Source organism: Rhincodon typus, chromosome 23, assembly GCF_021869965.1.
Source record: "Rhincodon typus isolate 14 chromosome 23, sRhiTyp1.1, whole genome shotgun sequence".
NCBI lineage: Eukaryota > Metazoa > Chordata > Chondrichthyes > Orectolobiformes > Rhincodontidae > Rhincodon > Rhincodon typus.
In genome coordinates this window covers 29780158-29792972 of record NC_063354.1, presented here as the reverse complement: position 1 = coordinate 29792972, position 12815 = coordinate 29780158, and the positions used below count along the sequence as shown (strand labels likewise).

The 12815-nt window shown below is 42.8% G+C and overlaps 1 protein-coding gene across 2 annotated transcripts in view; it reads left to right on the top strand.

Annotated features, from left to right (window-relative positions):
* The first annotated feature begins 542 nt into the window (after window positions 1–542).
* The window catches only part of LOC109916696 (epsin-2-like), a 144712-nt gene continuing 132439 nt past the window's right edge, over window positions 543–12815 (top strand). For both annotated transcript variants that reach the window (XM_048610821.1, XM_048610820.1), the window contains exon 1: window positions 543–672. The gene's annotated coding sequence lies outside the window, so the exon portion shown is untranslated. The remainder of the gene's footprint in view (window positions 673–12815) is intronic.

Below are 12815 nucleotides of genomic sequence, written 5' to 3'. Positions count from 1 at the left end.
GGCAGGAAGGCAGTGCCCAGAAGATTCACAGTGATCTTACTGAATGGCCAAAGGTTTGTGACCTGTGCAGGCTCCTGGGATGGTGAAAAGTGTTTTAGAGAATTGCGCTTTGCTTTCTCTCAGCTCTGCGGTGGGGGAATATCAGGAAAACTGACTCACATTTTGCCTTGTCTCTGATGGAATGTTCTGTAAGTGCCAATCCAACTACAGTATCGTTGGCCCTAGTTATCCCGGTTACCCAGGGAAATCCTTCCTCTCCCGTCAGCATTTGGGATTGTTTTGAGTTAATTGATGAGAAGCTGCAGGCATCAGAGGGTCTGACTCCCTGCAATGAGCTCCTTCACCCTCCCTCTCTCATGCTCACTCACTCTCCTCCTCACTCAGTTCCCTCTGTGTGTGTGTGTGTGTGCTCTTTGGGCGAAGCTTCGCTGTGAAAGCTGCCAGCATTCGCTTCAGGACGGGAGGAGGAGACTGCACCGTCTGCATCAGATAGACGCGAGTGCGTCTCCTTTTACCCACACACCCCCCTCCAAAACAAAACCTCACACACACACACACAGAGCCGGGAATGAATCAGCGAGAGAGGGCTTGGAGTGCGGACTGAGGGCAGCCGAAGCCCCCGGAGGAGACACATGGGGCGGTACACATCTCTCCCCAGCGCCGGTAGATCAGGTGAGTAGCCGGTGGCTATGGAGGGGACGGGGAGCGCTGCAGTTTGTGAGCAGCAGCAACGGCGGCTCCCTGTCCAAGGTCAGGGACAAGCGGCGCTTCTGGTTGATGCAGTGGCGGTGGGTTCAGTCCGCTGGCAGAGTTTATACCGCGGCCGGCTGCTGGGAGTGGGGGGATGAGAGGCTTGTGTGTGTGTCTGTGTGGGCACTGCGATTAACCCCAGCTTTATTCAGACGGCAAACCTATGTCACGATGAAAGGAGGGAGTGAAAGGAGCATGGGGGTGGGTGGGGTTTGGAGGGATGCAGGGAGGGGAAATGGCAAAGAAGGGACAGAGGGGCAATGAACAGCGGGAATGATCGTGGCGATAAGGAAGGGGTGGGAGAGAGAGAGAGAAAGTAAACAGGGATGATCTGAAACTTGTACTCTGTGTAAAATCATGGATTAGTACAGCATAAAAGGACACCACTTGGTCCATTATTTTTATGCCAGCGCCTTGAATGAACTATCCAATTAGTCTCACTACCCAGCATGTTCCCACTGTCCTGCAATATTTTCCCTTGGAATATTAATCCAATTCTATTCTGAAAGTTGCCATGGAATCTGCTTTCCGTTATTACCCTTTTAGGCAGCACTCTACGCTAGAGATTACAATACTGAGTAAGTAAATACTCATTCCCAATCCCCCCAAACCCCTCACCCCAACTTTGCCTTTTGTCAATCACTTTAAATCTGTGTCCTCTGGTTAATGTTCCTGCAGCCATTGGAAATAATATGACCTTAATTACTCTGTCAAAACAATTCATGATCTTGAACATCACCAGCAGATCTCCCCTTAACCTTCTCAGCCTAAGGAAAACAACAGATTTTCCAAAGAAAAACCATATTAGACTTGAAATGTTAACTCTGCTTCTCTCTCTGCAGATGGTACCTGACTTGCTAAGTTTCTCCAGCACATTATGTTTTCATTTCAGATTTCCAGCATCTGTGAAAATTTGTTTTTATTTGATTTTCTAAAACTCTGTTTAGGATCGATGGTGAAAAATAGTTCCTGAAGAGCTGAGATTGAAGATATGTAACCTACATGTTGTTGCCGGGATATGATTGTATGGATCTGAATTACTGTGAAGTGTTCATTAAAAAATCAATCTCTCTCCACCTGACCTACATATTATTAATGTTCAGATACATAATCATTTACTATATGCCAGTTCCCTGGCAATGGATGTTAAGTTGCATGTGACATGAATTTGATGCTTGTTGTTTTCAAAATGTTTAATTTATTGATATACCTGACTTAGAGATTCTCCCCAGGTGATTTTGACTTTCTTTTCCATGTTTCCTTTCATAGGGAACAATCTGAATATAGGAATTTCAATGGATATTATATGGACTTTCAAAAAGGTTTTAATAACATTATTTGCATGGAATTGGAGAGAGCCTTATAACATCTGTTAGGAATTGAGGATTGAGGAGGGGTGATAGAGTGGTGATGACTGATGTACATTCTGGCAGGAATTCACTAGTGGAAATCTACGGGTGTCTACTGGAATCTCTACTTTTCCCCACATTAATTCATGAAGTGACAGAAACATCCAGGCTTGAGTTGATAGTTGATAGTTAGTGCAAAGTTGCCTCCGACAGGGTGTTGCCTGATGCAACATTGCTTATGAAATCTCCCGTAGCTTAAGAAACTAGGTGTAGATAATCCGTAGACATTAGTTACAAAAATGTTTATGTGCAAGCATTACATTCCACAAGCACACTAAGTATCTGGGCTAATTTTAATCTATTGGACATGAACAGAGCAGCATGCTACCAGTAGAGTGTCATGCTTCAAGTGATCTGACATAAGATGGAATATGAGCTGTTTGTACACTTGAGTCACATGCTATGAAATAGTGATGATTTCATGAACATTTCTTTTAATGGCAAACTGACATACTGACTGTAAGACATAGCACAACATCCCTTTGTCCCAAAAAAAACATATGTTGTTGCACTTGTTTAGTAACTGTGTTGTCCTGCTGCTGATTGCTTTCACTCAGTATGACCCACAATCATCCTCTGAGTATTCTTAGAATCATACAGTACAGAAGAGGCCCTTTGGCCCATCGAGTCTGACTGCCAACAATATACTACTGCCTACACTGGTCTCACTTTCCTGCACTAGGTCATGACACTGTTATGACACTTCAAGTGCTCACCCAAATACTTTCTAAAGGTTGTGAGGTTTTCTGCATCAACTACCCTCTCAAGCAGTGTATTTCAGACCCTCACCACCCTCCGGGTGAAAAATGATTTCCTCAAATTCCCTTTAAACCTCTTGCCTTTCACTTTAAAGTTATGCCCCTTGTTATTGACCCATTGACTAAGGGGAACAGCTGCTTTCTTGTCATCATGTCAATGCCCCTCATAATCTTATACACCTTGAGTACATTTCCCTCTCAACCTTCCCTGTTCTAAAGAAAACAACCCAAGGTTATCCAGCCTCTCCTCATAGCTGAAATGCTCCATCCCAGGCAAAGTCCTGGTGAATCTCCATTGCATCACCTCTACTGCAATCATATCCTTCCTATAGTGTGGTGACTAGAACTGCACACAGTAATCCAGTTGTGACCCAAACAAAGTTCTGTACAGCTCCAACGTGATCTCCCTGCTCTCATAATCTATGCCAAGACTGATAAATGCAAGCATACTGTACACCTTCTTACCTACCTTATTAACCTGTCCTGCCAATTTCAGAGATCTGTGGACAAACACCCCAAGATCCCTCTATCCCCATGAGCTTCCAATTGTCTTGTTCCCTCTTCCAAAGTCCATTGTCTCACCTTATTGGGTTAAATTCCTTCTGCCACTGATCTGACCATCTGACCAATCTGTAACCTAACACCTTCCTTCTCACTGTCAACCAATGGGCCAATCTTTGTGACACTGCAAACTTACTTATCATCCCCTGCATATTCTCATCTATGCTATTTATGAATATTATAAACAATGGGACCCAGCACTGATATACCATTGCACACTGGGACCCAGTGACACAAACAGCCTCTGAGTCCTGACACCAAGCCTATTTTGAATCCAGCTTGCCAAATTACCATGGATCCTATGAGCTTTTACTTTCTTTAACAGTTTCCCTTGAGGGACCTAGTCAAAGACCTTGCCAAAATCCATATAGAGTCATACAGCAGGGAAGCAGACCCTTCTTGTCCGTGCTGACCAAGTTTCCCAAACTTAACGATTCCCATTTGCCTGCGTTAGCCCGTATCCCTCTAAGCGTTTCCTATTCATGTACCTGTCCAAACATCTTTTGATGTAACTCTACCTTCATCTACAACTTCCTTTAGCAGTTTATTTCACATATGAACTGCTGTCTGTGTGAAAAAGTTGTCTCTCAGGTCCCTTATAAATCTTTCTCTTCTCACCTTAAAAATATGCCCCCTAGTTTTGCACTCCCCTAGCCTAGGGAAAAGACCTTTGCTTTTCACCTTATCTATGCCCCTCATGATTTTATAAGCCTCTATAAGGTCACCCCTCAACTTCCTATGGGAAAACAATCCCAGCATTTCCAGCCTCTACTAATAAATCAAACTCTTCAGTCCTCGCAACAACACCCGGGTGAATCTTTTCTGAACCCTCTCCAATTTAATAATATCCTTCCTATATCAACTGCCCTCCCTCAACCAAACACTGGTCACTTCCTCAATAAATTCCACCAGACTTATTAGGCATGACCTCCCTCTGACAAAGCCATGCTGACTACCACTGATCAAACCTTGTCTCTCCAAATGCAGATTAAATTTCTCCTTCATTGTTTTCTCCAATAGTTTCCCTACACTGATATTAGGGTCATTGGTGTACATTTTCTTGGTCTATCTCTACCACCTTTCTCGTAAAGTGGAACTACATCAGCTGGCCTCCAGTCCTCTGACACCTTTCTTGTGGCCAGAGACGATTTAAAAATTTGGTTCAGGGCCCCTGTAATTTCCTTCCTCATTCCCTACAGCAGCCTGGGATAAATTCATTTGGACCTGGGGATTTGTCAACTTTTAAATCCACCAAAACCTCCAATACCTCTTCACTTCTTATACCAATCTGCTCAAGAACTTCACAGTCCAACTTCTCGAATTCTGTACTTGCATCCTCTTTCTTCCAAGTAAAGAGAAATATGAAACTCATTTAACATTCTACCAATATCTTCTGACTTCACACACAGATTGCCCCCTTGGTCCCCAATAGGTTCTTTTCCTGATTATTCTTTTCTCCTTGATATGCTTATAGAATATCTTGAGGCTCTCCCTAATCTTGTGTGCCAGCATTTTCTCATGCCCCTCTTTGGTCTCCTACACTTTCGATACTCCTCTAAGGATGCTTTGCTCTTTTTGTACCTGTTATATATCTCTTTTCCCTTTTATCCAGTCCTGAATATTCCTAGATATCCAGGGTTCTCTAGGCTTGATACTCCTACATTTCACTCTAAATGGGACGTGGATGTCACTGGCTGGCCAGCATTTAACACATGTCCCTAGTTGCCCTTGAAAGGTGGTGGCGAGGTGCCTTCTGGAACCCCTGCAGTCCATCTTCTATAGGTAGACCACAATACCCATAGGGAGGAAATACCAGGATTTTGACCCAGCGACAATGAAGGAATGCAATATATTTCCTGGATATCAGAATGGTGAGTGGCTTGGAGGTGAATTTGCGGATGGTTATATTTCTGCTGTCCTTGTCCTTCTAGATGGTACAGTCTAAGAATCTTCAGCAAATATCTGTGGTGCATCTTGTAGATAGAACACACTGCTGCTACAGAGTGACAGTGATGGAGGGAGTAGATGCTTGTGGATGTGGTGTCATTCAAGCAGGCTACTTTGTCCTGGATAGTGTCAAATGTCTTGCATATTGTTGGAGCTGCACTCATCCAGGCAAATGGGGAGTATTCCATCACACTCCTGACTTGTGCCTTGTAGATCGTGGACAGGTGTCGGGGAGTCAGGAGGTGAATTAACTGCTGCAATATTCCTAGCCTCTTGCTTGTTCTTGTAGCCACTGTGTTTATGTGGTGAGTCCATTTGAGTTTCTGGTCAATGGTAACCCCCAGGGTTTTGATAGTGGGAGATTCACTGATGGTAAAATCATTGAATGTCATGGGGCAAGTAACATTCACACCACCCAAATGCCAGGCAACGACCATCTCCAATAAGAGACAATCTCCAATAAGAATAATCTAACCACCTAATGTTGAGGTCAGCATCACAAAAATGCTCCCACAGTGTCACCTTGAACACTTGTCAACCCAACCCTTGGATATTTTCCAGGTCTTGTTGCATTTGAACATCTGAGGAGTTGCAAATGGTGCTGAACACTGTGCAATCAACAGCAAACATTCCCACTTCTGACCTTTGATGGAGGGAATGTCATTGATGAAGCAGCTGAAGATGGTTGGGCTTGGGACACTAATCTGATGAACTCCTGCGGAGATGTCCTGGAGCTGAGGTGGACCTCAAACAATTACAACCATCTTCTTATGTGCCAGGTCTGATTCCAACCAGTGGAGGGTTTTTCTTCTTACTCCTATTGATTCCAGTTTTGCTCGGGCTCCTTGATGCTACACTCGGTTGATGACAAATGCTGTCACTCTCACCTCACATCTGGATTTCGGCTGTTTTGTCCATGTTTGAACCAAGGCTGTAACGAGGTCAGGAGCTGAGTGGCCCTGGCAGAACCCGAACTGGGCGTCACTGAGCAGGTTATTGCTGAGCAAGTGTTGCTTGATAACACTGTTGTTGACACATTCCATCACTTTACTAATGATCGAGAGTACTCTGATGGAGCAGTAATTGGGTGGGTTGAATTTGTGCTGATTTTCATATACAGGATATAAATGGGCAAATTTTATATTTAATCTTATATTTCAAGAAATCTTCCCCCCGTAAGCCCTATATGCTATGATTATCCCAATTAATACTGAGGTAGTTGAAATCCCTTAATAGAATTACCCTATTATTATTTTGCATGCCTTAATATTGTTACTGACACGCTCATGTAAGATTTATGTGTCGTACATTGGTCTGAGCTGGCTGAGTAATATGACCTGAGCTGGTTGCATATTTTAGAAACCTTTGCTGGTATCCAAGTGTTGTATTTCTAACTCACTCTCTCTGCCCAGTGCATAGTTTCGTTAGTTACCTACCTGCTCATTTGTCACGTATGTTTTTAATTCTCCTCCATCTGTGAAGAAGAATGTCTTCTGTCTTAGAAGGGTTAGAGAGTTGGTTACTGGGCAAGCTAGTTCACACTTGTCTTCTTGTGCGTGGATGGTAATCTGTTCTGCAGTGGTTTTGCACAGAAATACATCAATGCAATGGGAAATTCTTGACTTGTTGCCTGCCGCTTTAATCATTAGCTGAATTAGTAGGATGTACCATACATTCTGCTAGACTACTTGAGCATGGATAGTGGGGTAATGATGTAATTTGAGTCACTCCCCACGTAATACAAATCTTGAATTGGCTTGCCAGTGTACTGCAGTCCTTTCTCAGACATTATCAGATTGGGCCGCTAAATAAACTGAAAATAGCACTCATCAAGTCATCAGCGGTTACAGTCATTGTATTGTTAAGTCATTGAACAATAGGAAATGTAGACAAGTAATTCATCTGAAGATGTAATATTCTGTTGTGGTATGAATAGGTCTATTGCTACTTTCATCCAAGGAGTAGATGGAACATTGTGTAGATGTGGAAGCTTCCTGGGTTAGTGTTGAGACATTCGGCATGCCTCACATGCATTCCAGAGTTGTTGAATATCCTGATTCATCCCTGGCCAGAGCATAGATTCACACGCTAACAATTTTGTCAGATTTGTGCAGACTGGTAATTCCTGCCAGTGCTGAAACTTTGGTACCTACCAGGTCGAAGTTTTCAGGAAGCCGAGATAAACTTGCATAGAGTTGGTGATATGCCGTGAAATGTCTCTTGTAGGCTGTAGCATGTCTTTCAGGATAGGATAGAGACAATAAGCTGATATGAGCACTCATGTCAGTTTTAGTTTTAATGTGTGTCACCCTGTTTTTTCAGGACAAATGCTATTAATGGTGGCAAGATCTTCTGATCACCTTAATCCATTGACACGGTGTGTGAGATTAACAATTTTAAAAGTTCAATCATTTTCTGAAATTTGCCTTTCTCTTGATTGACTATGAACTTCATTTATATGTTAACCCTTTCCTCGCTGCCAGTGTTGTTGTGTTGTACCATCTTATTGGTTACCTGTGTTTCATTCTGGGGTCCAGCTTGAACTTCAGAATTAGATTTCCTGCCCATGTGCTCAGTGTCCCATGGCGCCACATGCCTTACAGATAAGAAGAAAAGCTGGACAGTTTCTGCATATGTGTGATAACCTGCATTTGTTACAGATTTTGTTGGGTTCGTGTACTTTGCTGGTTGTAGCAATAGTGTTGGTTACATATAAAGCAGGTAATTGTTGATGGCATCCATCCTCAAGTAATGCATCAATTATAAGGCCATTTTTGTTACATGACAGATCGGTCATATAGGTTTTGATTGTTATGGAGGAATTAATCATTTAATGGGTCACTGTGACAGTTTTTCTTTGGAAAAGTCACAGATCTGCACTTTGCAGTCCACCGTGCAACAAGCTGGTCATAGACTCTTGGGCTTGCTGCCTGTAAGTGGAATATAAGGGCAGTGATGTTCTAGTTGAAAACAGAATTGTGATTAGATCCTGTCAGTTTGCTTGTTAGATCCTAGCCGTGCCAATAAGTTCAAATTTCTGGTTATACTGTAGCCATATACTGTGTTTGATTTTATTACCTCAAAACATATTTTAAGCTTGGCTGTTCAGGAGTGAAATCAGGAAGCACTTCTTCTAATGAAGGGTAGTAAAGATCAGGAATTCACCCGCTCCCCGCTGCCAGAAGGTTGTGGGCTGCTCACCTGGAGTTTCCAAGACAGAGGTAGAGAGCTCCTGCTGTGTCCCTCCCCATCCTCCTCTTGTTGCTGAGAATAGTTTATATTTTACCATGCAGCACTGCCCTCAACAGCTCAATACAATGTAGGGGACATTAGATGCAATTTCTTACAGCCTCTATCTCATTGAAAATCTTGCAGTGCAAAACTGACCTCTCCTGGTAATCAGTGTAACTTCTTCAAAAAATCCACGGATACAGCATGGAAACAACATGGATGGCATCCTGCAGTTACTTGTGGGTGTTCGCTCATCAGTTGGTTACAGCAGACAATCAGGAAACATTTCCACCCTACCCTGCCACCCAGCCCCAGCAAAGGATTTCATCCCTTGATTGAAAGGACTGTGGGTTGTGCCACCATGTATGAAAATCCTATTAATTCTCTTGACTGGTTCCCACCAGCATTAACAGAGCCAGCCATGGCTCAATGAGCAGCAGTCTGGCTTTGCCTCAGGACCCAATCTAGACCTCTGCAAATTGTAGAGTGTAGTTGCCAATGAGCACTGTCCTCTGGATGTCAACTTTCAGATCAGAACCAATACCCCATCTGATTGCATGGCATTATTTGCTGAAAAGGGGCGATTTTGGTCAACATTTACTCCTTAACAAACCCTAATAGAAATAGAATAATCGGATTTTTATTTCACTGCCTCTTGCCATTGAAATTTTCACTTTTAAGGCTAATGTTTGATGTATTATATATCAAAGGATATGGAGTGTTATATAGTGACAGACCAGCACCCACCAATATTATATCCCAATGTTTTACGGTGACAGACCTGCACCTACCAGTACCATACACCACCATGATACAATGACAGAAATGTACCCACCAGTATGGTACCCCTGTGTTGTACAGTGACAGATTTGTGCCACCAGTGATGTAACCCAGTGTTATGCAGTGACAGACTTGTGCTTACCACTGAGTCATATTTCCAACAATATGAGTTGGAAAGTCATGCTGAGGTTGTACAGTACATTGGTGAGGCCTCTTCTCGAATACTGTGTCCAGTTCTGGTCACCCAGTTGTGGGAAGGATATTATTAAGCTGGAGATGATTCAGAAGAGATTTACCAGAATGTTGCCAGGTATGAAAGGTTTGGGTTATAAAGAAAGGCTGGGACTTTTTTCACTGGAATATAGGAGGTTGAGAGGCAACCTGATAGAAGTTTATAAAATAATGAGGGATATAGATAGACTTAATGGTAGTTGTCTTTTCTGTAGGATGGGGGATTTCAAGACTGGGGCAACATTTTTAAGGTGAGAGGAGAGAGATTTAAAAAAGACATGAGAGGGCAATTTTTTTACACAGACAGTTGTTCGTGAGGAAGTGGTGGATGTGGGTACAATTACAACGTTTAAAAGACATTTGGATAAGTACATGAATAGGAAAGATTTGGAAGGTTATGGACCAGGAGCAGGCAGGTGGGACTAGTTTAGTTTGGGATTATGTTTGGCATGGACTGGTTAGACCAAAGGGTCTGTTTCCATGCTGTATGACTCTATGACTGTGACTCTATGACTAAATGTTTCTTTGCAACAGACCTATCCCCACCAATAGTGTACTGTACCTGTGTTGTGCAGTGACAGACATAAACCACCTTCCCTTGGCTCCATTCTATATCCAGGGTTCAACTGTGTCTAACACATGTTGTGCCTATTCCAACAGTATTTGTTGCCAAGTCTAGTTTTTGAAATTCCAAATTCCTAATTTCAAATATTGACATCCCTCAACTGGATGAGCACAAAATTACCTGTGCCTGTAAGTGGAAGTTTGTCACATGATAAATATTTTTAACTCTCTCAGCCTGTCTTGCGGCACTAGTTTCCATCTGATGTGTTGGCTTTGCTCTGATCTTCCGTTCACTAGATGCAGAAGTCATCAAATTGTGGGGTAAAGTACCATAAACCCTCTCTGTAATGCTTCTTGTCAACCCGTTAGGCTGTTTTGAGTTTTATAGCATGGAAAGAGGCCCATTGACCCATTGTGTCCATGTAATGGACCATCACATGCCTATCTACCCTTGTGCATTTTCTAACTCTTGTGTGCTATTGCTCTTCAAGTGATCATCTAAGTACTTCTGAAACATTGTGAAGGTTGCTGCCTTGATCACTCTTTCAAAGAGTTCAGGGTACTCACCACCCCCTGAGTGAAAACATTATTCCTTAAATCTCCTCCAAACCTCCCGCCCTTTACCTTAAAACTATGTCCTCCGGTTATTGATCCCTCTCCAAAGTGGAAACATTTCTTCCTATCTACTCTAACTTATGCGCCTTGCAATTTTCTACACCTAAGAGATTTAACGACAGATTCAAATGAGACGTCCCCATTTTGCCCTCCTAAACTCATTTTTAACTTTTCCCATTCATGGCAAGTGAGCACCTCTGGCAAGGCCAGTGTTATTACCCCTTCTTAACTGCCCTTGAGAAGTGACAGGACATAGAGTGAGGTTGGGGTAAGAGGAATTGAAGAAAATGGGCAGAAGGTGGATAGGTGGGGTTGGTGAAATGAGGGAGAAAGTGGGTAGGTGGGGAGTGAGGAATATGGGAGGAGGTAGCTGGTTAGGGATTGAGGGACATATGAAGAAGGTTATTATATGGAGATTCTGGAATATTGGGAGATGATGGATAGGTGGGATAAGGAATGTAGGAGAGGAGGCTGAATTTAATAGCCTATGCCTGTTCTAATTATTTTTCTGATCTGTTTTCCCTATTAAAGTGTTTACGTATTTGCATTTTAATGTGTGACTATCCGCTGATGTTTATTAGATTGTTAACTTAGCTCAGTTTCTGAGAATTTCTGTAAACTCTCACTGGGAGCACAGAATTATTTTGTGACATTGAAATATTATGGTGTCCATGAAATCATTACAGCTCTGCTTTGACTGGAAAATTCCACTCTATAAGGGTTACTGCCGCTTCAAGCTGATGTGTCATCACACCGGTGGCAGAATGGCAAAGTAAATGAAAAAAATAGCACTATATGGCACTATGTAGCACCTTTCACATCCCTGCAATGTCCAGAGCACAGCAGTACTGTGACTGGGTGGGGGGGTAGACATTTGCAACATTACCTCCATTGTATTCCGTGGCACAGGCGCCATTAGGAGGGATATTCCTGCTGTTGTTTAATAACTGATAATTGAACCTGTCCTGCATCTGCTCTGGATTGTCACCAACTCACTGAGATCCTATGGAAGCCAAACAGTTTGACATTCATTGAAGTTAATTTCTGTAAATTGGCTTTGTGTGACTATTTGCTGTTGTTGGATACATTTAATTTTGCTTTGTGGTGAATAACTTCTGAGAACAGATACATTTCTGAGCAATCAGTCCATTATTGTGACATAAGCGCATTGGAACCATAGCTAGTTGTGGCTCTCTGAGTGATAAACATTTTTTGCAATAACCCTCTCATGTGGCTCCCTTGACATAAAGACTTGCATTTATTTTCTATCTTCCAGCACTGCAGGATCTCCCAAAATGCGTCAGTCCCTATTGTAGGAAACGCAGCAACTAATTTATACACAGCAAACTCCCTCAAGCAACAATATGATAAAGACCAGATCACCTGCTTTTATAATGTTGGTTGAGGCAAGATACTGGAGAGAATTCCACTACTCTTTTGAATGGTGCCATAGAGAATAGGAAAATGAGTAAGCTATTTAATTGTCCTGTTTTATCATCAGATCAGGCTGATCCGCAGCCTGACTCCTTGTAGCTGCCTTTTCCCTTTTTGATTTACTACATCCACCAGAGGGGGCATACATGGCCTTGCTTTAGCATCTCATCTGATGGGCAGCATTTCTGACAGTGAGGAATTCTTCAGTACTGGATTAGAGAGCCAGCCTCAGATTGGTGCTCAAGTCCCGAAATGGGCCTTGAACCCACAGTGTTCTGATGCAGGTGAGAATGTTAACTCTGAGCCAAGGCTGACAGTCAAATGGAGCAACATATCTCGTTGGGTGCAATAAAATTGTATGACCAAGGAGTGACTTATCCTGAATGTCCAGCTTGGGAGCTGAACATCCTACAGAATGGCAATAGGGGATTGGGACGAGGAATCTGAATAGGGGATTGGGACGAGGGATGTGAATAGGGGATTGGGATGAGGGATGTGAATAGGGGATTGGGATGAGGGATGGGAATAGGGGATT